Source organism: Pleurodeles waltl, chromosome 8 (genome assembly GCF_031143425.1).
Source record: "Pleurodeles waltl isolate 20211129_DDA chromosome 8, aPleWal1.hap1.20221129, whole genome shotgun sequence".
Taxonomy (NCBI): domain Eukaryota; kingdom Metazoa; phylum Chordata; class Amphibia; order Caudata; family Salamandridae; genus Pleurodeles; species Pleurodeles waltl.
This window is the reverse complement of record NC_090447.1, coordinates 1266648449-1266675703: the sequence shown is the minus strand read 5'-3', so window position 1 is coordinate 1266675703 and position 27255 is coordinate 1266648449. Positions and strand designations below refer to the sequence as shown.

Below are 27255 nucleotides of genomic sequence, written 5' to 3'. Positions count from 1 at the left end.
TAGGCTGCTAAATGGATCAAGTTGAAATCATTTTTGCTTTTCTGACGGGTTGGTATGTATCTGGGCTTTTAACAATGCCAACCTCACACAAGTCACTACCACTCATTCGTGGGCTTGCGCCCTTCAAAAAACCTTTGATGACATTGGTAAATGGTTTACGTTTGTCCTTAATGGGAAAGTTTTGTTACTGTCTTGGACATCGCCCCATTACATGTCAAATTGCACTTTTGCCGATAAGTTTGACTGCAAGAGAACTTCTTTTTCCTTTTGTATGTCTCTTCACGCTGGTGATCGTGGCGGCCGTGGAGCTGTGAATCAGCTCGCTTATGTGAAAATGTTTTACGTTTCTCAATTTATGTGGCAGGAAAAGTCGGATTAGGAGAATACAACGCTGATAGTTCTAATGCGAGACCTATTGCATTGAAATGCTTGTTTACATATGTCCTACAGTTTCCACCACGTTGGGTTAAAAATGGCAAACACTGTGAACAACACAACGATATCTAGCTCTGCCACCGGAATGCTTGCACGTTAGATCCAACTGGAATGTTCCCCAATATGAACTCTGCAATATTCCTCTCAGAAACATTAGCCACGGCAGCCCATCGTATAATAAACGGTTTACTGCCTCCAGAGAGCAGCGCTACCTGGTTATTCGTGGAGCACCACGGTGCACCGAGCCGGGGGAGTGGGAGGCGCATTACAGCGCGAGAGCATCCGAGGCTCAGCTGCTGCAGCTTCAGTGTAATTGCTATTCTCATGTGACTCGCTTCCCTGAGTGAACTACATAGATTGAACTGCCAGGGCTGCTGCGACGGGTACGCGGCATCTCTCACCACCAGCACCAGAGCACACCTCTGCCGTTGACCCTCCGGTGGATCCTCTCCCCGCCACCTCCCTCACTGCCTCCGGGCCACTAAAGCCCCTGCGTCTTCAGCTTTCGCTGTGTCAAACCAGCTTCAGGGGGCGGCGCGCTGCGTTGTTTAATTTTTCACGAGCGGCGCAGTTTAGTGCCGTCCCTGCTCCTCAGGTCTGGGGCTGTGCGATGCTAATGAGAGGGGAGATGTTTTGCAGCCGCCGGGAACGCACGTGCACGCCGCCCGCGCGAGCAGCTGATGTCACCGTGGCTGTGCGCTTGTTTACTGTAATGCTGCACTTCGTGTCTACCTTCTGATTCACTGCTGGGGATACGGCTCTGGCTTGGAATGAACGCGGGTCCTCGGAGGGGAGTGACGAGCTCCGCGTCCCTGTGGAGGCACCCAGGCGGCTGGACAGCCGGAGTGCTGACCAACAGTAGGTAAGTAGTGCACTGCGCCCGGCTGCAGGGAGTCCCGAAGCACCTGCATGGTGTGAACAAAGGAGGTTTGTTTTTGTTCCTGCTTGGAGTACTAGAGGTCTTCCCGAATGGCCCTTTAAGCCACACGACTGAATACATGGCTTTTTAAAGAGGCGCTATTGCACCCCTAGAATGCTGTTACTGTCATTGAATTTTATTAGCCTATCTACTTTGTGCTACGTCTGAATAGGCCAAGCAGTATAGGCTACTGCCAAGAAAACGCACACGCAAGGATTGGCTTGAAGGGGGTGTTGGCAGCTGGTTGCGTATTGTGCATCTTTATCAGAAGTGGCAGGTATTGCATCAATCTCATTGTGCCAGGCGGCCCTCTGTGGCGTTGATGTGAGACAGCTGTCACCGGAGTTCTGCTTCCCCTGACACTCTCTTGTGCAGGCAGCGCTCTGTGGCACTGACGTGACAGGACAGTCCCTGGAGTTCTGCTTCCCCGGACACTCTTGTGCAGGCAGCGCTCTGTGGCACTGACGTGGGAGGACAGTCCCTGGAGTTCTGCTTCTCCTGACGCTCTCCGCAGTGCCAGGGAGCGGGCCGTCGTGTGCCACGCGTTGTTTTGTTTTGGTTCTATGTGGTATCGTGCTTGCCTCTTAAGAGGTGCTCAAAGGCAGACTATTTTAATCTCGGGTGTACTCAAGAAACCCATCAATCAATTTAGAGTTATTTCAAAGAAATGTTAAACACTGCACATAAAATATCTCCTTTAAATTTGCTAATGGGTTACTGTTGAAAGTTGATTCAGTTACTTATAGTGCACTGGTTAACAGTGAACACATGTTGTTTTTGTGTGAATGATTTCTTCCTAACTACTGTAAGATTAGGATCGCCTCTGGTTAATTACACGAAATCTCTCAATTATGAGTCTCGTGGAGGTTTCTAGGATTCTGGCAAGAGCTCGTATACTATGTTTTGCTTTTCGATGTTTTGTTGCATGCATTTGTATAACACATGTGTGCGCTATTAAATGGGTCCTTAGCACTTCCTGAACCCGGGTACCCTCTGCAGTTCTGGGATGCCCGCAATCACCTTGGTCTGTTGGCACTGGGTCTGACGATGTGCATTTGGTGCTTATGCTTGTAGGTGCATTTGGATCGTAGATGTGGATTGGGAGTTTAGGAAATGTTCCTTAGGGGGCTGGTGCTAGGAGCCTATTTATGAGTGTGCTGTAGTGGTACTGCACTTACTTCCAACCACTGTATTCCACATATGTAACTATTATACAGTTTCTTGATACTCAGTTTACCGACCTAGGATGGATGTAAGACTGAGTTGGCCCTTCTGGTATTCCAATTTATGACTTGTAGATCACTAAATGTCCGCGGCGAGCCCTTAAGACACTGATGTATTGCTTGGTAACAGTGTCGCATACCAGGTCACTAATACGACATAAAGGTTTGATGGGAAGCACTAGGGAGGTGCTTAAAGCTTCGTATTTTACGATTCTATAGGAAATGCGCATACGGATGGAGTATAGGATTTTAGTTCTAATCCCAGTTACATTTTTTTTATTTTTTTTAATGAATACTTGTAACAGTGAAAACATTGTGCTAACAAGCTGGTCTTTCTATTTTTCTGTTCAGGTTACTCATGAGTTGGAGTGGGCAATAGATTTATGCTTTCAAGATTATATGGTACTTAGTTGCCTAGAGCTGTATATTAACAAGGCACAGCAACATAACGTGGCTTTCACCGCATAAAACACACGTGTTTCAGTGAGGGAGCAAAGCACGGGCTGTAACTCGAGTCCACTTCTTGGCCTCTCTGTAGAACACACAGAGCAGTGGTCAGGTGTGCCGGTTGTGATTGTGATTGTGTGTGACGGATGAACACAGCCATCAAAACATTGACACGGCAAGATTTAAAAACTGCAGCACTTACATGTGAGTGGGTGCGTGCGTTGTATGTGTGTGTGTGTGTGTGTGTGTGTGTGTGTGTGTGGGGGGGCGATAGTGAAATGAAGAAGATGTTGAACACAGTGAAACCATGATGCTGAAGAGGCAAGCGATGAGGTGTGAGATATGCAGATTGGATGTTTCGGAAAGATATGAGGAGAAAAAAACTGTGTACATGTCTCACGAAGTGACTGGAGCAGAGAGAACGGGAGTGACTGAGACACTGCCCCTTCAACAGACCACAGTAATCTTTAATTCAGTCTCCTTAAAAAGTTAAAATTGTGTGTGTGTGTGTATGTATATATATATATATAACCATTCGCATACATTTCGTGATCGCCAACCACATATCTGTGGCCCCTTGTATGCAGCCCTAAAAATCACATTTTTAGATGCCACTAGTCAACTCTCATAGTTTCAGGGGTTTGGCCTCTGTATCCCTTTGTCTGCTAAAGCACCACGACATTTGTATACCACATATTTTGCACTAGTGTTGTCCCTAGCATATTCACTGTTTGAAGGTTCCTTTCAGGCCGGAGAGGAGATTGTTAGCTCTCCACTTTGTGACATCACTTTCTGTGACACCCCATTGCTTTTGTTGTGCTTACCTTGTGAGGCAGTGTTATGCGATTCCACTATATGCGGAAAAATCACCCGATTTCTTTTTTTTTTTGTTTATGTGAAATCTTAGCTAAATAAGTGGCTAAATTCAGGGACTTAATCCATGTTATCTCAGTAGGCAGTATTGGATATAGGATCTCTTTAGGGGGAATGGGCATTATCACCTGAAAATTCAGCATTGACTGATGTATAATCTACAGAGACTGCATTCAGGAGTTGTAACAAGACACTGCGCCCTGTCCTTACTAGCAAAGGTGATGGTGGTAATTTATGACTATATTCTAAACACAGCCATTGATGTACTTTACGGAGGAGGTGTGTCTGATCTTGTGGCTATGGATTGTCGCGGCTTCAAGACTCAAGTCTCTAGTTTATGAAAAGTTGGGACCACTTCTTCTTCTCCTTTGTGGTTTATCTTCTGAATTATAAATTCCAAGCTCCGTGAGAGCCATGCTTCTATTGCAAACATATAAGTATATGCGCCTCTTTGCAGTTTTTTAAAACCATATAATCTATTTAGTAGCCAAAAGCCACAATAGCTGATTTTAGAAACGACAGAACTGTTGCATATCGCATGGTACAGCCCTGTCCATGACGCGCAGGGATGAGTCTGTTGCACAATGCTAGAGACATCAAGGCATAGGAAATGGTGGAGCACATATATGTTCCTCAGAAGACGATTACATCTAATGAGGATGTCTAACAGTCAGTGAGATAAATAAAATAGGGCCATCAGCTCATAGAGGTGGGGTCACGTTATACTTCGACACTGACACTTTAGCACATCTTGGTTAATTCTGCATTGAACCTTGTCAGGATAATGTTGACGATGAGATGATCGTTGGCCTCTTTCTCTTAACCATGTTCCCAATTTTCAGGGGTGGGAGGGGTCTACAAATCTCTTTGTCTATAAAGTTCTTTAGCTGGGAGCTGGTACACATTTCTTACTTAGGCACTGAACCAATATTGTGGCATACATATCTTTTATACAATTATCACACCAGCGAATTTAATAGAAGACCATTTACACCCAACAGAGCCATAGTATTGTAAACAATATTTAGGACATAATCTTTCTGCCGGATGACATATCTGTTGCCGATATTGTGTTATACAACTCTATCCAGACTGATAAGTTGCGTACAGCCCCTTTATGTCAGTCCTCCGGTCATTCTTCTCTTTATGTAGTGACTAATGCTGTTCAAAAGCTGGCCACTTTTTTCTTATTTAGCAAAATCTGAAAATATAATTTTGAAAGTTAGCTGATGTGACAGTTCGCCCCCTTGAGCAATAATGCTGTTCTTTTGCGTGTTTTCATGCAATTGAAAATGAATTTATGAACATTCTGCTGGCTGGGGAGTCGGACTATGGCATGCCATCTCCTCAGTTAAGTTTTAAGCAAATAGATTTTTCTACACCTGATTGGGACTGTGTAGGCATTGAAGAGTTTACGGAGGGATGGCACGGGGAGCCCACACACAATGCTAGCGGTACCTAGCCTTTTATCCTTTTTTTTTATGCTACGTCCTGCTCATTGCACTTCTGCTGACCTCACTGACAGTGACGTCTACTCCCATCTACGCAGCGTGAAACTTGGATTAGTAGCAACTCCGAAGATCTGCCTCCAAGATGTGCTCTGTTAGTGACAGATGTATAAAGCACTTTTACTGTTGGCAAACAGCTTATAGGCCCGTTTGCGACTGGTAAAATGATTTTTTGGCATGCACCAACCCTATTTTGCGCATCAGTGACCTATCACTAACTCACAAAATAGGATTTGAGATTCGCTATTGGGAAGGGGCGTGCCAAGGGCATCCTTCCTAATAGTAAGTCAGGAATATTTTGCAACCGGGAATGTGGTTGCAAAACACTCTGTTATCACCAACTTCAAGTTAGCAGTAAGCCATTCACAAACCTTTGAAAATGAGAGTGCAAACATATTTTAAGATGGGGGCAGTAGTCCCACAGACCACTGCCTACGCTTAAAAATGAAAAGAAAACTTTTAATTTTTCTTCTTGTAATGCATCCCGATTTCCTTTAAGGAAAATGGGCCGCATTACAAAAAAAGATTGCCTTGTTTAAAAACCATCCCAGACATGGTGGTCTACTGACCCCAGCAGGCCACCATCCCTATGATTGGTGCCATTCCAAAATGGGTCCCAAATTGTGACCTGCCTCATGAATATTAACGAGGCAGGTCTCTTGCGACCTATTTGGGAATCACAGACCGTGTTAAACACACTGTTGTACATAGCAGTTTGCGATTTCTCATAGTGAATTGCAAGAATGCACTACTGGGAAATCGCAAACCTTAAGCTACATACACCTGGGCGTAAATTTTAGAACAGAACAAGTGCTTGGCTGTCTCAGAGACTATGATTCTGGAATAAATATAAGGAACACTAACTACAGTGCTGAATAAAGAGAGGACCTTTCTATGCAGTGCAGAATGGTGTATGGACTATTTATCAGATAGATCATTTGGTAACGGGAAACAAAGAAACAGCAGAAAGATTAGAAAAATGGCACAGAATGAGGCAGCCTCAGAAGATGTGTCCAGCACTGTTCTGAATGATGTGAAGGGTACCAGACACAAAAGGCAGAGCCCAGGATAAATACAATTGGCATGATCTAGTTCTGAGATGATAATTGACTGTACAACAGTCTTGCAGCAGTGAGAGTGGAGAAAAGGGATGATTTGTATTGCATAAGGATGTACTGAAAACACATTGATGAAACCTGATTAATATATTCAGACAAGGAGAGAATATTTTGGAAAATGAGTCCAAGATTTTTTGCTGACTCAACCAGGATGCAAGATTGTCCCAACTCGCATCAGCAACCAGAGACCACACCATAAGGTACGGGGTCCTTTTAAAAATGTAAAAGCCTAATTTGTTGCTATAAGTTCATAATGAAGTCAAAGGACGCACCTAATAGTATGCAAATCTAAAACTTTTCGTAGAAAAATGCTAGATTGTCTCTGAAGAAAATGGTGATTTAGATTTCAATATCCGTATGACATCAGCAAGAAATCAAATGATTGTATGAGTAAGGCTAACTGAGTAAGATAAAGAATAAACAACATAGGGCTCAGAGAATAGGCTCCACGAGTCGGAGGTAAGTGCATAGAAAAAATGGAGAGGAGGTAGACTGTTTGAGACCTCTCAGGTAGGATAGAGGTAAGCCACACCTGGGCAATACCTTGAATTCCAAGTTGCCCCAAGTGATTCATAAACATTCAATGTGAAACAGTGTCAAATGTGGCAATAATATCTAGTAAGCTCAAGGCTGTGCTACATCATTGTTAACTAGTTGGGCACTGATTGTTTGACGCAGCATCAAAAAAAGCTACTTCCATCCCCTTGAGAGACCAGGGGCCAACTTGTGCATGGTCAATGAGCAAGTTACGTTTGATGAAGTAGTGGATTTGGATTTCTTTTGCAAGTACTTTCAAGGACAAATGGCAAAGAAGAATTGAGTCAGCTGAAGCGTTTTTGAGCAGAGAAGCAACTACTGCTTTTTAGGTCAAGCACAAAATTGCTTTGACCTTTTGTAAGTATTGTGGGCTTCTACCCACGCCCACTGCACGCCCATCACATTCATTAGTTCGTGGTCTTGCCTTTCAAAAATCCTTTATCATCGTTGGTAAATGCTTTACGTTTGTACCTTCTTGGGGTGGTTTTGTTACCACCTTGCAGTCTGCCCCTGTTACGATTGCTGATACGTTTAACTGCGAGAAAACGTTTTTATTTTTGTGTCTCCTTCATGCTCATGGCTGCTGTGGCACTTTGAATCGGCTCACTTATGTCAACTGTTTTACTTTTCATTTTCAATTTATGTGACAAGAAAAGTCCAGTTAGGAATTTACAATGCCAACTCTAGCAAATGCGAAACCCATTGTATTGCAAATGCTTGTTTCTTTTTTTTTTCCATCTGTAAGAACGAATAAAAAGGGAAGAGAGATATTGCTGAGTGAGGGTGGGGCAGGTACTATTGTCTAGATATCTGATTAGGACATGAATAGTTAAGAGTCCTACTGGGAGCATCATTTAATAGGATGGTCATGAGTACACAAACAGCATACTGAAATTCCTCAGACATATCGAGATAGTTCAAGATCACAACCCTTTTTGAAAGATGACACACGTCTCAAAACTAAGTCAATTCCTTCAGTTTGTTACATGGAAAATAATGAGTTGGGGAATTCCAAACTTCGACAGAAGGCTCAATGGACTTAGCACTACACTCTGATTCAAATACATTTTTTTATCTTTCCTCCAGCCTCCTACCTTTGTTTGCTGAATCTACCTGCCCGTTGTCAGCTCATCGCTCCCTCAGCCTGTTACCTTCTCTTGGTGGTTCAGCCTCTACTACATCTACCTCCCCTCTTTATGTTCTAATCATCACTTCTCATCTCTCCTCCAGCCTTTTACCTTCTCACTCTCAGGTAAGGCCACTTTTAGAGCCACCTTTCCTTACCATGCTGTATTCTTTAACTTTCATCTTTCCTCCCATTCTCTTACCTGCTTTTGCTGGTCCTGGTCCTCCTACATTCACATCTCCATTCCCTACACTACTCTTCCCCTTGCAACTCTCCACCCATCCTCTTATCTACTTTTTCTCTTTCCTTTTATCTTCTCTGACTGGTTCACCCCATCTTATATATATATATATCTGTGTGTGTGTGTATCTCCCCTCCCTCCGCTTGCCTTGTCATGCTGCTTCTACCCTTCTGATATTGACTTCTACCTCCATGATCTACTCTTCATCTCTTGTAAGTCTACAAGCTTTTAACTTTCTCTTGTTAGCCCTGCCTATAGAACATGCACTTCTTCCCTCCTCTCTACCACATCCTCTTACCATCGCTTGGTGATTCCGATCTCTTCAATTCATTTATCACTGTTGTTTCTCTCTTTACTCTGCTTATGTTCTCTTGCTGGTTTATCCTCACATAGCCACACCTCTTATACATGCACTGTTCTTTATCTCTCTCCCAGCCTATTAACTTCTTTCACTGTTTCTGTCCCATTTAGATGCACCTCTCCCTGTCTGACGTTTGAAAGCCTCTTATTTTTTCTCACTGATTCTTCCCACTCTACCCGAGCTTCATTCCTTCTTTTGCTGGTTCTGCCTCTTATCTGCAAGCTCTACACTTAATCTCATCATTCCCCAGGGCTCTTACCTTTCTCACCGATTCTGCCCCTCTTCTATCTATTTCTCATCATTCACGCCCTCTGCTTAAGTTCTCCTGCTAATTCTGCCTCTCCTAGATCTATCTTTTCCATCCATGTACTACTTTCCCCATCTCTTCTTTCCTTCAGCCTCTTTAAATTTTTTTCTGCTGGTTCTACCCCCTTTACATCGACCTCCATTTACCTTAAGCCTCTTCCCATTAGTTCTGACCCTCTTACACTCATTTCTCCCCTCAATGCTCGACTCTTCATGTTTCATCTCTCCCCTCCTCTTGCTTGATCTGCCCTTCTGACATCCATCGCTTCCCTCCATGTTCTGCTCTTCACCACTTTTCTCCTCCAGTCTTTTACCTTTTTTCACTTGTTTTCCTCCTTCACATCCACTCCTCCCCCCCCACTCTCCCCCTTTTCACAAGCCTTATAATGTTTTGTGCTGATTCTGACGTTCACGCCATCTTCCAGGCGCTTCCCTTCTCTCAGTGGGGACGTACTAAACGGGTCTGCCACCAGTGGTCACTCAAGAGAATGCATCCCATCATCCCCAGTGATCCTTTCAGTGTGTCCCTCTCAGTGGTTCCGTCCCTGCCACATCCAGTCTCCCTTTTCTCCAGCCTCCTACTCTTTCTTGCTGATTCAGACCCCCTTACTTGCACCTCTCGCCTCCAATCAATCACTGCATTTCTAAAGCGCGCTACATACCCGTGAGGGTCTCAAGGCGCTGGGGGGGGCGGGGGGGGGGGGGCGCTACTGATCGAAGAGCCAGGTCTTGAGAAGGCTTCTGAAGGCCAGCAGGTCCTGAGTCTGTCATAGGTTGGTAGGGAGAGTGTTCCAGGTCTTGGCGGCGAGGTAGGAGAAGGATCTGCCGCCGGTGGTGGTTTTCTGGATACAGGGAATTGTGGCGAGGGCGAGGTTTGCTGAGCGGAGGCTTCGGGTGAGGGTGTGGAAGCTGAGTCGGTTGTTGAGGTATGTAGGTCTGGTGTTGTCTAGAGCTTTGTGTGCACAAGTGAGGAGTTTGAAGGTGATCCTCTTTTCGATGGGGAGCCAGTGCAGGCCTCTTAGGTGGGGTGTGATGTGGCTGCGTCGGGGAACGTCTAGGATTAGTCGTGCCGAGGCGTTCTGGATTCATTGTAATCGTCTCAGGAGCTTGGTTGTTGAACCTGAGTAGAGGGCATTCCTGTAGTCGAGTCTGCTGGTGATGAGGGCCTGGGTGACAGTTTTCCTCATGTTAGGGGTAATCCATTTGAAGATCCTGCAGAGCATCTGCAGGGTGTTGAAGCAGGACGCGGAGATGGCGTTGACTTGCCTGGTCATGGAGAGGGTGGAGTCGAGGATGACCCCCAGGTTGCGAGCGTGTTCTGTGGGTTCCGGGGCTGTGCATAGCAATGTGGGCCACCAAGAGCCGTCCCGGGCTGATGGGGTGCGTCCGAGAATGAGGACCTCCGTTTTGTCTGAGTTCAGCTTCAGTCTGCTGTCCTTCATCCAGTCGGCTGCGGCCTTCATTTCTCTGTGGAGGTTGGCTTTGGCGGTGTGGGAGGTCTTCTGTGAGGGATATGATCAGTTGGGTGTTGTCGTCGTAGGAGATGATGTTGAGGTTATGTTGTCGTGCAACGTGGGCGAGCAGTGCCATGTAGATATTGAACAGCGTCCGGCTGAGGGAGGATCCCTGTGGGACGCGGCAGATGATCTCGGTGGTTTTTGAGAGGAAGGGTGGGAGGCGGACGCTCTGGGTTCTGCCGGAGAGGAAGGATGTGGTCCAGGCCAGGGCCTTCTCTTGGATTCCGTCGTCATGGAGGCGTGCTGATAGAGTGCGGTGGCAGACTGTGTCAAAGGCTGCTGATAGGTCCAGGAGGATGAGGGTGGCTGTTTCTCCTTTGGCCATCAGGATCCTGATGTCGTCAGTGGCGGCGATGAGGGCGGTCTCGGTGCTGTGGTTACTGCCGAAGCCGGATTGGGAAGGGTCCAGGATGTTGTTGTCTTCGAGGTAGCGGGTTAGCTGTTTGTTGACAATATTCTCTGTCACGTTTGCCGGGAACGGGAGCAGGGAGATGGGCTGGATGTTTTTGGGGTCCGTCTTGGGCTTCTTCAGAAGGGCGTTGATCTCGGCGTGCTTCCAGCTTTCCGGGAAGGTTGCTGTCTCGATGGAACTGTTGATTGTTTTCCGGAGGTGGGGGGCGATGGTTGTGCTGGCTTTGTTGAAGACGTGGTGAGGGCAGGGGTCGGATGGGGATCCGGAGTGGATGGAGTTCATGGTTTTGATGGTGTCTTCGTCGCTGACGTAGGACCAGGCGGTCAGGCGGCTGGTGCGGGTGGTGGTCGCAGGGGTGGTGGTCTCGGTGGTGGGTGCGGGGGTGTCGGAGTCGAAGCTGTCATGGATGTCGGTGATCTAGCGGTGAAAGAAGGTGGCCAGGGAGTTGCACAGGTCTTGTGATGGTGGGATGTCGTTGGTGTTGGAGCTGGAGCTGGGGTTGGAGAGCTCTTTCACGATGCTGAAGAGCTCTTTGGTGTTGTGTGCGTTGTTGTCTAAGTGGTCCTTGAAGGCGGTCCTCTTGGCGGTCCTGATGAGTTGGTGGTGTCTGCGGGTGGCGCTCTTGTGGGCTGTGTGGCTGTCTGGTGTTCGGTCGTGGAGCCATTTCTTCTCCAGTTTCCGACAGGTGCGCTTGGAGATCCGGAGGTCTTCGCTGAACCAGGCGGCTTTCTTGTTGGTGTGGTTGGTTGTGGAGGTCTTGAGAGGGGCGAGGGTGTCGGCGCAGTTGTTGATCCACTGTTTGAGGTTAGTCGCGGCGGTGTCTGGGTCAGTGTGGTCTCAGGGCGAGGGTGGTAGTCAGTTGGTCTTTGGTGACCTTGCCCCAGCAGCGGCGTGGTAGCTGTTGGTTGTGGTGGTGTGTGGTGGGTTTCCTGAAGGTGAAGTGGACGCACCTGTGGTCGGTCCAGTGGCTGAAGGACACATGGGGGCTTGTGGAGAAGATGGGGTCCAGCGTGTGTCCAGCAGTGTGGGTGGGTGTTGTCACGAGCTGTTTGAGTCCGAGGTTGGCGAGGTTGTCAATCAGGGCGGTGGAGTTGGCATCGTTGTTGTTCTCGAGGTGGAAGTTCAGGTCCCCAAGAAGGATGTAGTCCATGGAGGCGAGGGCGTGGGTGCTGACAAGGTCGGCGATGGTGTCGCTGAACTGTGGTCGTGGTCCGGGTGGTCTGTAGACGAGTGTTCCTCTGAGGGTGGTGTTTGGGTTGGTGTGGATCTGGAAGTGCATGTGCTCGGCGGTGGTGAGGGTGTCGTCGGTGTTGGTCGAGACTCGGAGGGTGTCCTTGTGGATGATGGCGATTCCCACTCCGTTTGTGCGGTCTCTGCAGGAGATCTTGTAGCCCTGTGGGACGGCTATGGCGATGTCTGGTGCTGAGGTGGCGTTCAGCCAGGTCTCCGTCAAGAAAGCGACGTCGGGGGTGGTTGTGTCTAGGAGGTCCCAGAGTTCGATGGCGTGCTTACGAGCGGAGCGGGTGTTGAGGAGGATGCAGTGGAGGTGGTTGGGTTCTCTGGTTGGTGGTTTGGTGGGCTGGATGCTGGTGAATCTGCAGTTCCGGCAGGTGAAGGGCCCTTGGGTGCGCTTCGGGGTGGCCCGGTAGCAGGGGTGTTCTAGTCCAGTGTTGAGCGCGTGGAGTGTGCTGGAGTCGTAGTGCAGTCTGGCGTTGCGCGGGGTCCAGGGGTCCTGGCGCTGGGCACAGTCCAGGCGTGGACGGGCGCAGACGGACTTACCTTTGGCGCGCCAGCGGCGCGTCCGGTGCGCTTCTGCGCAGTGACCTCCATAAGAAGCGAAGTGGGAGGGAGGAGCAGCTGGGAGGCGGGAGCGGGGCGGCCAATGGGCGAGGGCACGGGAGACAGAAGGTAAAAGGGGCGGGCCACAAGGGAGCAGCGGCGGGAAGCGGTGGTGAGGGGGCACAGAGGGCAGTGGCGCAAAAGGGAGCGCCTAGCAGAGAGACAAAAATGAGAGACAAAAAACAAAAGCAGAATGCCAAAATATAAACAACAAGTTACAAGACAATTTGGGAGAAAAAAAGATTAGCAGTACAACCAACAGTCACAAGGGGCGACGAACCCTCGGCAGCAGCGGGAGTGAGACACGGGCACCCAGGAGGAGCCGTGCGGCGTGGGGAGCGACCCGAGGTCAGGTCGCACTCACTGCATGGTTCTCTTCACACATCGGCTCCTCCACCCACGTCTTTTTTTCACTTGTTTTACCCCACCCCTTTCTGTTCTCTAAAGTGAGAAGTGTCTATTGTGATGTGTAGTCATTATTTCATTTGTTGTGATGCTTGCAGGATACCGTGCTTTTTTAACACATCCCTTTTAAATATGACTTTCATCCATGCCCCCATTCCACCCTATAAGCTCACTTGCTTCTGCACTTGAAGGTGTGCATTTCCATCAGTGTATTTTAACAATGTCTAATACATAAAGCCTTTTGACATTACCTTTTAAATAGTTTTAATATTCTTGAACTTTTTCTGGAACACCAGTTTGTGGGAATGGCTCCAGAAGTTATTCCATGTTGGTGTGCAGATATCTTTTTTTTCTCATCAGTAAAGATTAGGGCATAAGGCCACAAAACAATTCCACAAATGTCAGAGAAAGATGGACTCAAAACTATCTGTGTTGTATGACGCATATAGAGCCTATTGAGATCCTAAGTTTTCTTGCATCACTATATTGCACGTTGCTCTCTGTATTCTCCATGATAAATCCATCCTTCTTGGCTTAGAGTTAAGAAAGAAAAGTCTGAGCGGTAATTTGTCCGCCATGGGAGCTCGCATGTGGAACGCCTTCTTTTTTTAACAGCTGGTATATTGTTGATCACCTCCATTTCCGCATACGCTAATCAGTCACATTTATGTTTCAAATTGAATGACTGCTAGGTTCTCGATAAAATTATTGGTGAAAAATGTTCGACACAGAGCTATAGCAACAACATAAAATATGTAAAAACAGAAAATCCAAAAACATATGCATGAATGATGGTAGTCGATGACCTGCTTGGTCAGAAACGGCAAGGAACAAAAGTTTATTCAGAGTGGTGTAAACATACGATATTATGTTGACCCACTCTATTAGAATGACCAGGGATGTACATGTAATCTTCATGCAGCAAACAATTAACAGGAGAATAAGTCTGCCACCCTCGAAAAGTTCACTTTCGGCCAGGTAGATTTGCAGTGTATGTTGAAAACGTAGCTCTGAAGCTGGTCCCATTGCCTCATATTTGTAGCTTAGAAAGATCATATATCTCGATTTCTGAGAATGTCTGTATGAGGAGGGCTGAACACAGTGAGAGGTCTCTTTCAGTACGAATGTAGAAAGGATCCCCAAATGTAACTCAGCAGAAGGAGCTTTAGCTTTGATCTGGAAGTCAGTGTTAATTAGCAAGTAAGTCTTTTTCAGAAAATAGAAAAGCATAGCCAATACTAAAGTAGAGAAAAGGACTGATGACATGCCTCTTGCTTTGTGTTCACTTTCATCCTGTGAGATGGCCCTATCAAAGCTATTTTGATACTGTTTGGAAAAATAACGTGGACTTGAATGACACACAGGGCCTCATTATGATTTTGGCAGAAGGAAAATCCTGTCTACCGAAATTCCAATGGGGAGGTTGCCGCCATTGTGGCTACCTCCCTGCTGGGCCCATTAAGTGTTTCCCGCTCGGTTAGCCTGCTGGCCTAGTGGGAAACATCTACAGCTTTGTCTCCGGATCGTAATCGAGCCGGCGGGAATGTTGTAGTGCGTAGGGTGCACCAGCACCTGTCGCAATGTTCACTGTCTGCAAAGCAGACTATGAACATTGTGACGGTGCTGGCCAGGGGAGCCCCTGCACTGCCCATACCAAATTGGGCAGTGCAGGGGCCCCCTGGGGCCTCCTGCGCCACTTCTCCGCCAGCCTTTTCATGGCGGTGTTACCACCATGAAATCGCTAGCTGACAAGGGCATTGTGCGGATTAGTATCGCCAGACCGCCAGAATGACTTATCCAGGTGGTGATGGTCGTCCGACAGCGGCACAGCTGCCGCGGTCATAATGTGGTGGTCGGACTGCTGCATTGGTGGCTGTACAACCGCGAGTCTGGTGGTCAGTAGAATGCCAGACTCGTAATGACCCCCATAGTTTGTTCTTTGAACAACGCCCTCATATTAACTGGTGTGTTCTGACTTTAATGCACCTAATATTTATTCCTCTAACCTTATCACCTAATTAAGATTGTTAATACCTATCCACTACTGTTTTTCTTCTTTAAAAAGTACATTTATTAATATTAAAATACTATGTTCATCCAGAAAAACAAATATAGAAAACGGGTATTCATCTAAATTGGAATGTGAGAAGGTATCTAGGCATCAATTTCAAATGCATAGTGCAAGCTAGTTTTTGATGTAGATTAAACATTTGTCAAATAGAAGTAGTATAGCAACATTCCACTTACATAAAAAGGTGTTTCATCGTCCAATTATATGAGTATTCTAAATTACTTTACTGGGTGAACAAATATTTAATTAGAGTATGGGAAAACCATTTGAGAAAAGTGTGAATTGTCAGTGGTCCCCAACCTGTGGTCCGAACCTTCCTCAGGGGGTCCACGACTGCTTAGAAAATTCAGTAATATTAAAAGATTAGGTACCTAGTTTTCAGTAATGTCTCAGTTGAGGGTCCCTGGATTCCAATAATCATTCAGTGGGGGTACCCGGGTACCAGTATTGATAAAGGGGGGGTTCACAGAAGTCAAAAGGTTGGGAACCACCGGCCTAGGCCTCTTTGTTTTTGCACATTGTCAGGGAATGTGAAACAGGTTTGGCTAAATTGGCAGGTCGTATTCCGCATGGAAGCTGTGATGTTCTAAATCTTTATGATTTACCAAATTTTTGTACACCATAAATACAAGGAAAGAGTATGTGGAGTGTTGGACTGGTTGCCTATAACATCTGTGCAATTTATCAGCTAGAGAAGAATGTGACGTATATATTCCTTCTTTTTCAGTGGCTTCCAGCAAATTGATTTAAGGGTTCATATGAAGTATATTTCTCCCCTTCTAACAAAACTAATTATGCCCTTGGAGAACGCTAATTGATCATTGAAAACAAATCTGGGTTTATTTAGGGATGCTGAGAGGTCCAGGTTATTCAGCACCAAAGCCATGAGCAATATAAGCCCAAAAAAGTTCTGCATCTTTTGTCCTATGTCCCAGAATGTCAATGTAATACATATCTAATTGACTAAGTTAGCAGGTAACCACCTTCAGTAATTCAGGAGCAACAGCAAAAGAGCTAGTGGGATCTTGATGCATATTTTTTCATGTTTGATCCAAAGTACTTCTGTTACCTCCAAAGATCAGCCTTAAGTTTTGTCTCCATTATATATCTGTGGGAGTCTTGTGCTGCTTAATTACCCTTTTTGACTGCAGTTTTATTTAATCTTTGGTTCCTCTGGTACCTTATTTATCAGATAAATGAGAATAATTATGCTAGAATTTTTTTAACAATCTTTGCTTGGATCTCTCTGAGGTATGAGTGTGCTATTAGGCTACTACTCAGATAACTTTGTTTGACATGCAGTTTTCTGCTGCTAAAATGAATGGGCTTTATTGTATATAATGCTGTCGGTCATATTTTGCATCCCACTGATTCAATGAGGGTTATACGGTTACTTATCTCTGATTACCTTTGTTGCGAAAACCTTCTAAAAGCACTTTATTGCTCATAAATGCTGCTAGGCTCTTCATATATTTTATTAAGTTTATACTTGTCACTAATTTTGCAAATTTAGATGATTAGTTTTGATTAATGCACAATAGAGGCAACTATAGTCGCTATTTGTTTGTATTTTTAAATGTTTAATGATCGGATGATTGTAATGGTTTTCTGTAACCCATCAATAAACTTAGCTTGACTTGAGTGTGCTACATACAAATAAACGGAGGTACGAGGGGTGAACATAATTTTCTTATAGGTAATTCTTCCCAACCACGAGCTCCTAGTTCCCTCCAGTCTTTGCAGATATATAATCATATTGTGCTACTGCCTCTGTTACACTCAGTGGTGGATGTCGACATTTTTCTGAATTTGAGGCCCATCTAAAATTGAGATTCTGTTAACTGACAATACCGCTTCAGCTATTAGCCAGCTTGACTGGCCACAAGAGATGGGCTTGTATCCAAACGCTTCGAATCCATAGTGAAATTTAGGCATCACTTTTAACTTGGGCCTCTCACTTAAACAGCGTGTGGTAAACGTTGCCAAGTACTGTTATTAGCAATTAAAATTAAGATATGTACTTCCTTTCTTGGAGGGTATCATTCGCATGACAGTAATGAACGCACTTATTGAGTTGAGGCTCCACTAATTTAATGCCATCTATCTCACCTCACCAGCCTACCTCATTGTTTTATTGCGCTAGTACAACATGCAGCTGCACACTTTATCACCAAAGAGTCGAGGAGAGCGCATATGGCAGTACTGAATAAATTTCATTGGCTTCCAGTCAAACCAAGAATGTCCATTAAGGTGGCAGTTCTTGTTTACCAAGTCCCCTAGCTGAAGAGTCCAGCGTTCTCATCAGAAAAATGTCATTGGCTCCAATCAACCAGTTTGCTTCGTTATGACTCCCAATTCCTAACGTCAGTTCCAAGAACCATTACTGGCATAAAGGTAAATAGAGCTTTCTTAGTGGTGGCAACTAAGTTATAGAATATTGTTACCTATCATTTACATGCAGATCACTGTTTAAAAAAACACCTTTTCGATAGGTAAACATTGGTCCATCTCTGTGTCGTACTTGACTGTAGCACCAAGAAGCTTCGGCAGTCATTCTGCTATACGAGGTCAGTTCCATAGTCCATACTGGTTGCAGGATATTGTACTTGTTAGAAATGGGGTCTTTGGTTGACAGTCAGGTTACCCCGTTCAAGCAAGGACCCTCACTCTAGTCAGGGTAAAAGAGAATCACCCTCAGCTAACCCCTGCTTACCCCCTTGGTAGCTTGGCAGAGCAGTAGGCTTAACTTCAGAGTGCTAGGTGTAAAGTATTTGTACCAACACACACAGTAACTTAATGAAAACACTACAAAATGACACAACACCAGTTTAGAAAAATAGGGAATATTTATCTAAACAAAACAAGACCAAAATGACAAAAATCCAACATACACAAGTCAAGTCATGAATTTTTAAAGATTAAACTAAAAAATTAGCGCTTAGAAGCAAAAATGCTTGGTGTTAACACGGTGTCGTGACAGAGTCGTTCCCAACCAGCCGACACCAGCGGCGCCGGACACGGAGTCGCGTAGACCCCCAAGTACAGTACCTTTGGTGAAGAGTAAAAACAAGCCGATGCGCGAAGTCGGGGATCGCGCCATCTGTGCGAAACGTTGAATCCACGCACTTCGTGCAGCGTCGGTCACGACGTGGTGCGGCGACTTCCACAGAGTCATGGACTTCAGCGGGGCTGCAGTGGCGTCGGGCCTGCGAAGAGTGTCACGTTCCAGCGACGGTCACGGCGTCGGGTGCAGGCGGCGTCACCGGATTCAGCAGCGTCGGCGGTCCGAATTCGTCCGAAGTCGATTTCCTTGGATTTCCACCAGCTTTCCTTTCAAGGGCCCAGGGACTGGATAGGGCACCACTTGTCAGAGCAGGAGTCTCTCCAGAGACTCCAGGTGCTGGCAGAGAGAAGTCTTTGCTGTCCCTGAGACTTCAAACAACAGGAGGCAAGCTCTAAATCAAGCCCTTGGAGATTTCTTCACAAGATGGAAGGCACACAAAGTCCAGTCTTTGCCCCCTTACTCTGGCAGAAGCAGCAACTGCAGGGTAGCTCCACAAAGCACAGCCACAGGCAGGGTAGCACTTCTCCTCAGCTCTTCAGCTCTTCTCCAGGCAGAGGTTCCTCTTGTTTCCAGAAGTGTTCTAAAGTCTGTGGTTTTGGGTGCCCTTCTTATACCCAGTTTCTCCTTTGAAGTAGGCCTACTTCAAAGTAAAGTCTCTTTGGAATGTGAAATCCTGCCTTGCCCAGGCCACGCCCCAGATACTCAACCAGGGGGTTGGAGACTGCATTGTATGAGCGCAGGCACAGCCCTTTCAGGTGCGAGTGACCACTCCTCCCCTCCCTCCTAGCACAGATGGCTCATCAGGATATGCAGGCTACACCCCAGCTCCCTTTGTGTCACTGTCTAGTGTGAGGTGCAACCAGCCCAACTGTCAAACGGACCCAGACAGGGAATCCACAAACAGGCAGAATCACAGAAATGGTATAAGCAAGAAAATGCTCACTTTCTAAAAGTGGCATTTTCAAGCGCACAATCTTAAAATCAACTTTACTAAAAGATGCATTTTTAAATTGTGAGCTCAGAGACCCCAAACTCCACATGTCCATCCGCTCCCAAAGGGAATCTACACTTTAATCAGATTTAAAGGTGGCCCCCATGTTAACCTATGAGAGGGACAGGCCTTGCAACAGTGAAAAACAAATTTAGCAATATTTCACTGTCTGGACATATAAAACACATTACTATATGTCCTACCTTAACCATACATTGCACCCTTCCCTTGGGGCTACCTAGGGCCTACCTTAGGGGTGCCTGACATGTACGAAAAGGGAAGGTTTAGGCCTGGCAAGTGGGTACACTTGCCAAGTCAAATTTACAGGTAAAACTGCACACGCAGACACTGCAGTGGCAGGTCTGAGACATGATTACAGAGCTACTTATGTGGGTGGCACAACCAGTGCTGCAGACCCACTAGTAGCATTTGATTTACAGGCCCTGGCACCTCTAGTGCACTTTACTAGGGACTTACTAGTAAATCAAATATGCCAATCATGGATACACCAATCACCTACACATTTTGTAAAGGAGCACTTGCACTGGTTAGCAGTGGTAAAGTGCCCAGAGTAACAAAAACAGCAAAATCAGAGTCCAGCACACATCAACAACTTGGGTTGGAACAGGGGCTAAAAGTTAAGGGAGACCACGCCAAGGATGAAAAGTCTAACAGTACTTATATGGTGCATTGAGTTCTAGGCATTTAAATGGCAAGATGTCTAATTTTTTCCTGCTCCAAGGTAAATCTGTGCTTATTTTCAAAGTCCTGGCCACTTTTGGAATCTCTGTAGTGGTTCTGCTCTTTAAATTCACTGTAGTTGCTTCGAAATCCAAGAACGTGTTCGACAATAATCAGCTCCTACTTTAAGTGTTGTGTATTCAGCATGAAGGGATGGTTGACCATGAATTAAGCCTGGCACAGATCCCTGAGGGAATGCAAAAAAAATTCTCGCAGACATGCATATAATACGTTCTCCAAATACTCTTGTAGGCCTTCGGTCTAATTCGATGGCTTCTCTCTGTACCACGTGGGGCTGATATGCACACATTTCCCAGGGCTGAATTTCGCTCCCAGTCCAGCTCTGCTAACTGTTACACCAGCTGGATCTGGTACTGCAGCTCGCAGTGGTTTTAAAATGAAACAATGACAGAAAGTCGTACACCATGAGACCACATGCCTCTCGCTCGACCACCCTGGCATAAAATGAACTTGAACCTATTTCATTTTTCATTGCTGCACATCTCTGCTGAAGACCTACATTTACCCTGCATGATAGTTCTTATATGTTTGATTCCAGTTTAATACAATGACCGGCTGTATTATGATTTATTTAGTTAAATGAGCAGGGTTGTTGTTTTTTGGTTGCAGTCTTAAATATGCCAGACAGTCCTGGCTCATTCTCGTCGATCTTCATGGTGGCACATAGTAACATTATTACTGCATTAAACATCTCGTTCCTTTAATTCATTTTTTTAATTCATTGCTAAATTGATGTATTGAGCTAAGCTGTGTTGCATTTCCACCTTCATTTCCGTTTTTCATTTTTTAAACGAATATCCACCAATAGAATGTGAACAAAACTGATATTCTGACCTTTATTGCTCTAATTCACAAGGTGTAACTTTGTGATGTATTTAATATTTTTCTTTTATTGTGAGTATTCCAATACCCTGAAAGTTTGATGCGTGTTTTTAAATGATAACATTCCAGCACTGCCCTTGTAAATAACCATAAAGACAAACCAATTCCCAAATATGGTCCTGTTACGAGTGCTGTTTTATATCCGATGTGAGCTGGAGTTACCAGTTTCACCAGAATTACAAATTCTGCGGTAACCCCGCACACCCGTGGAGAAATAAGCAATACCAGAGACCAGAATTTACCAGTATTACTGTTTCCCACACTAGTTCCTCATTTCTAAGGTGACCTTCAGGCCACCACTCGCAATCCCTTTTAACTCAGCACCCAAGGAGCAACTGGTAGCACCAGTTACCAGATGAATTTCCAGGGCACGATATTGAGGTCGTTTGTCGTTTGTCTCTAAATTAAAGTGAGCAGAATGTGTAGCAAATTGACCAGTTATTTTACAATTTAGTATATTTAGTAAAAGTGTTTTTTTTTTATTTTTTATTTCTTGCATTGACCTAACCTTAATGACAGAGCAGAGTGTACTTTGTCATTGCAATGATAATCTATTAGGTACTTTGCCTTCCAAATGACCAGTAAGTGAATCTATTTACTGCATTTGTATCTCTAAAAACTACTTACTTAAGGCTGACCAAAATCAGTGGCTCGTTCCTCGGCATCGCTGCATACGATGATTCCGTTTAGGGGTGTCCTAAAACCCACTGCACTTCCCATCAGAGAATATGACTATGTTACCCTTCCCTCACCCCTGAAGGATATGCATTGCCTGCCCCAGCATGGATGCAGCATCTGCAGAACCTGCTGCATCCCCTCCAAAGAGCTGGCCCTCGAGCCTTCCTGGCTGAAAAACATATAAGAATTTTATGGATTCTTATTCTAATATTGCTGGCCTGGAAATCTACTTGCCATGTAGTGGTTCATGTACTTTCTCTTTTGTGAACATAGTCATTTTCCCTTCAAATTAGCACATAATGTATCTTTCTTCGTTTTGTGGTGATCACCTGAAATAATTTGCTTGTCCTTTTTGAGGTACATGATGGCCTATTCTAGGCCTTCAGTGCCCTGCGGCAACCTTATTGAGATTTCCTGTCACAGGAAGCATGTCCAGCATTGAAGGATGCACAATGCATGCTTCCATAGTCCTTAACCTCACATACAGAACACTGGCTGCTCCTGAGCTCCCTAGAGCCTGTGCAGGCACAAATACACTGAAACAGCAGTTACTGCCCTGCTTTATAGAGTTCTTGCACATTCAGTGTACTGATTCCCCAGTTACCAATCGCTCCGTCCAGAAGGTTTTTTTTTTCTCCACATGAGGCATCTTGCACACTATTCTACACTGTTTTTCTCGTGGGGCAGAATTCTCGCCATGGAACTAGAAGAATGCTGCGTTGGGCGTCCCTAGTGTATTTGCTTCAAGGGCATTAGGTACAGAGAAGGCAATGGCGTAACAAAGGCCCCCGCGGTGCGGGGGGAGGGAGGGCGATCTCCAGGGGGGCCCTTCAGCACAATGCATGGTGCACGAGCAGTAGGCGCCTGACTGGGTCCAGGAGGGAGGGGGCCCCCTCCTGGGACTATGTAGCGGGGCCCCGTCAAGTTTCGTTACGCCACTGAGAGAAGGGGCAAAAGACCGCCAAAGTTGTTGTTTGCCTAGCCTCAGTATCATTTTGTTCATGGCTGAAATGCACGATGCTTAGGGCCATATGTACGAACACATTTTCCCATTGACACAGAATGGGAAAAACCCTTTGCTACATCTGGCCCTTAGTGTCAACGAATACGGCTTGTCACTTGTCAATATGCGTTTCCACTGCAGGATTGTTCTTTAGATAATTCGTTTTTGTAGTGTAAGCGAGCATTCAGACGGGCTGAAAATGACTTTCACGTTTCCATTGACCTTGAATGGGATTTTATGAATCCTGAGGCAACGTATTTGTATGGGCATAATGTGCATTTTTCATTTGCTGGTTTTCTTCCAGGGTTCACAGTCTCAAATACTGCCTGCAGACTGCGACAATAATAAGACATCTTCCAGTGTCACGAGATGGAAGCCACATGGCAGCAGGATTATTTTCTAGGTGCTTATGGGTTTTACGGGAATACACTATTTGATGCAGAACTGGCCCTCGAGGAACTCCCAGTGCCAAAACCAATGCTTCAAGCATATGACGAACCCTCGCTGGTTGCAACGTGGTGGGCAATGTTGTCAACAAAGTGACAGCCCTTCCCCCCTCCAAATAAAGTATACATCTGAGGTTTCAAGCTAAAAGAATACTTGCTATTTACTTTTAAAGGATAAACATTTCTGTCACTTTTTGACAAGATATTAATCTGCATGTCACAGGTTTGCACAAATCATATGTGTTTTTCATGTTGACTGTAATTTAAGTGATCTCCAGTATACTTACCTACATCCTTCCTCTCTTTAGGAAGGGCCTGCAGCTCGTTGGGAGATTACTAGTAGTGTTAGAAATGTGTCTACAGGCATTGACCTTTTAACTCCTGAAATGATTGGTCTAGAAGGTTGCTATATTTACCGCGGTCAGATTCACAAATCTACTTGTGAACCTAATTTTAAGCTTAGCTGAATAAATTCCGGTCGTTTACGGGAATTATATACATTTTGCTCTTGTGCTTATCACCGTGGGTGAAATCGATCTGTGAGTAAATCTATTCGCTGGGGCGGATTGGGTGCATTCCAAGGTATTAGAGCTGCAAAAAGTGGTGAAAAACTACAAACTCATAAATCCGACCTTGAAAACGGTAAGTCCAAAATAGGAAAAACGCTCCCAAAATTGTTACTGGCATAGGTCGAGGGCATTTTTAATGGAATTAAATAAACATTGTAGATGCACGTGAGGAGAAATAGCCTTAACAACGTGGCTCGAGTCGCGTTGTGCCTTTACAACGCGGCCTGAACAACGAATGCCTCTTTACAACGCATTCCTTTACCACTCAAGTCATTACAACGACTTGCCTTAGGGAAAGTGTTGTTGGACTGATGTTGGAGTTTAAGTCCAACACTTTCCCTACTGCGGCGCTGACTGGAGTTGGAATAGTAAACTATACTATTCCAATGTCCAGCTCTTTCCCCAAGGCAAGTCGTTGTAATGACTTTCGTGGTAAAAGAATGCGTTGCAGAGACGCATTTGTGGTTTGGGCCGCGTTCTTAAGGCAGGCGTGCTAAATACCTGCGTTGTTCCGACACACAACAGCACATGAGCATTACATTTTTATATATGTGCATGTTTAGGCACGTGGTTGTTCATTACGATGCTGCAGCAGCCTCCACTTTCTAGTGGCAGGCTTAGCATTCTTTGAGAATTCCTGAAAAAGCAGAAATCGACGCAAATCATAGATGTAAACCAAAAAATGTACAAGTCAAGGTTTTCTTTGGAAAATGTTGTGGGTCTGGTGCGGATTTGCCTTGATTGCGTAAGCTAGATCAAGAAACTGAAACTCATTATCACTAAATACACCAAGATCCATTATTTCAATCGACAAACTGAGTATTTCAGCCTGCATTTCTTAAACCTGAATATTCAAATATTTCTTTTAACATCTTCTGCAGTTAAGTTGTGAAAACACCTCTGTTGGGGCTCCTGCATGTTCATCGAACTACATTGTCTCCGGCCTTATTAATACATGCAATTTAATTCTCATGGGTCTGTAGGGCTTGTATTGCAGTGTCCTACTTGTGTCTTAACATTGTCTTAGTTCTTCATGTTCTTGCTGGTTTTAGTCATATTATTAATACGCATTAACACAGATCTGTCGAAAGTACAAATTAAGTCACTTGCTGCTAGTTTGAGTACACACTGTTACACCCACTTTAAACACCAAATGGATCTAAATGCAGTTCCAAAACACCATGCGTTGAGCCTTGGAATGACTGTTGTTACATTGGTAGTATTTACATCTGGAGTCCCTACATCACAGTTGTTACATCTGGAGTACTTTCCAGAGCCATTAATGTATGTAAATGAAGAACCTACTCCATTGTTATGGTTGACGGTTCTGTGCTTCCATAGAATGCCTGGGGCTTGTTGAATGTTTATTGAGTTTTACTTTTCTTAATCTTTAGTAAAGATCAATCTTTCAGTTGTCAGCATATTGAGAACGGCACAGGACACTCTCTTGTTATGAACATGTGTGCTAAGGCTAACCACCTTCTATGATCCCCCTCCCTGTGTGCTCTACCAAGAGGTATGCATAGCCTTTTTGATGATCCCCATTTGTTGACCTTCCGCTCCTCTGCTTTTCCTACTTACTGAAATCCCATAATGAAAGCTTGCAAACTTCTTCTCTAATTTTGTTTTTTTGATAGTGATTTGTGATTTCTGATGCCCCATTTACAGTGGTTATGGCTTCCTACCAGTGTAGTAAATTTGAACTAAGTAAATAAGAGCCACCATGAACCTGTATATTGTATTCATCTGGATTCTGGAAAAGCTCTACTCACCAACTCAGGGGGATGCCTCACCAAGAAAGAACATGACTCTGAAAGTTGTTGTTTTTCCAGTAGCTGGGAAAGGCTAGGACTTTGCAGGAAGTCATGCTGCTGTTATCTGCCCTCGGACAAAATAAACTACTCTGCCGAGGGCAAGCATTTGAAACCAGCAAATGAGCAATAGGTCAAGATACAAGACCCAGCTGATGAAAACATGTGTGGTTTCCTTCGCCATGAAGGGAGCCGCCCAGAATCCTTGTGGTGTGCCATCTCAGGGAGCCAGAACTAAACTAAAGATGTCTGATTTGTGATAGGTTTCCGGAATTTCTATCAACCATTTCCTGATACAGAGGGGCACAAGGGCGTCTCTCTTTCACTCTTGCTATTAGCACATTTTCCTGTTCGGAACTGTTTGAAACATATGTGTAGCTATTAATATCTTTAGAGGTGTTATGATTTAAATATATGACAAACCCTGAAACTTAAATCACAGTTCCCTAAAGCCAACTGGGAGCTTCTGAATTCACTGGTTATCCGACAATCCTGTATTTGTCCTGGCCACCTATTGGACTGGAGACACACAATTTTGGTGGTCAGTTTTTGTATTTCTAGTGGACCCTGCTCTGCCAAAAAACATAGATCTTAGGGCAGACCAATCTGAGAAGACTTGGAACTTTGATACAGTCTTCCAAGAACCTTTAGTTGCAGTGGTAGGGAGGAGACTTTTAACAACTCCCTACGTAGAGGTCTGTGGTTTTAAAGAATCTGGGACAGTCACAATATCTCGATCTTTTCCTCCTAGAATAGCATTGGTCATGGGCCGAAGTGACTGTTTCTCCATAGTGCATAATCGGTATAAATATTGCTAGAGTGTTATCTTTACTCCAGAAGGTGCAGTTCATTATTTTAACACCTGTGAATTTCCTGCAAATAAATAATTGGTAATTTGTTTGCCTGCAGATGAGTTTGTGTATGTTTTTAGTACATTCTTCTAACCTTCCCCAGAAGTAAGCAATGACTGTTCGATGTAACTCCTTTTGGAGCATCAAGTGTAAAAAAAAGGGAGTAACTTTGTTTTGGTAGTTGAAGTGCAATAGCACTTAGGACTCTGGGTCTACTGTGGTAAAATACATTACCTACCACAGATACAGCCCAATTACAACTGGCTGTGCCCTGGCCCAGAGCAAAAGATTGACAATCTTATTCAGAAGGTTAAGAGGGACCTTGACACTACTGCAACAGATGCTTCTGATGATTACCTGCAGTACAGTGGGAAAGAGGTTTCTGGCTCCAAGAATGACTGACCGGGCTTGACCTTAACTGCTGCCAGCAACTGGCGTCCAATACAACAACGCAATCTGCATCCATTCCCGTAGTTTATATTTATCATTTTCCCCCTTGATTTTAGTCCCCCACTTAATAATGGAGATCTGGGCCTCTTTGTAGGCCTTTTATAGATGGGTAGCGCCTGACTTGGAAGAGTCCCTATAGTGCCTAGTGTTAAGGGAAAATCAGCTTGTATGTAAACGGCTCAAGGTCAACTGCTTAAAAAATGTTAGTCTTTCGTGGGGTTACTCTCCTTGGGTGTGTCTGTCCAGTGCTTCAAGTCTATTAGATTCTTCATTGTGAGCCTACAAAGTGTCCTCATTCCAGAACTTCCAAAATAATGGACTGCTTGAGGGGTTGGCACCCATGAAAAACATCAGCAGGTATTCTTTCCCCACAACAAATGAAGTACAGTTATGAAACAATCTCCCTGCTG

The 27255-nt window shown here is 45.0% G+C and overlaps 1 protein-coding gene across 2 annotated transcripts in view; it reads left to right on the top strand.

Annotated features, from left to right (window-relative positions):
• Positions 1-753: 753 nt before the first annotated feature.
• Positions 754-27255, top strand: part of MTUS2 (microtubule associated scaffold protein 2) — a 1534604-nt gene continuing 1508102 nt past the window's right edge. For both annotated transcript variants that reach the window (XM_069202199.1, XM_069202200.1), the window contains exon 1: positions 754-1297. The gene's annotated coding sequence lies outside the window, so the exon portion shown is untranslated. The remainder of the gene's footprint in view (positions 1298-27255) is intronic.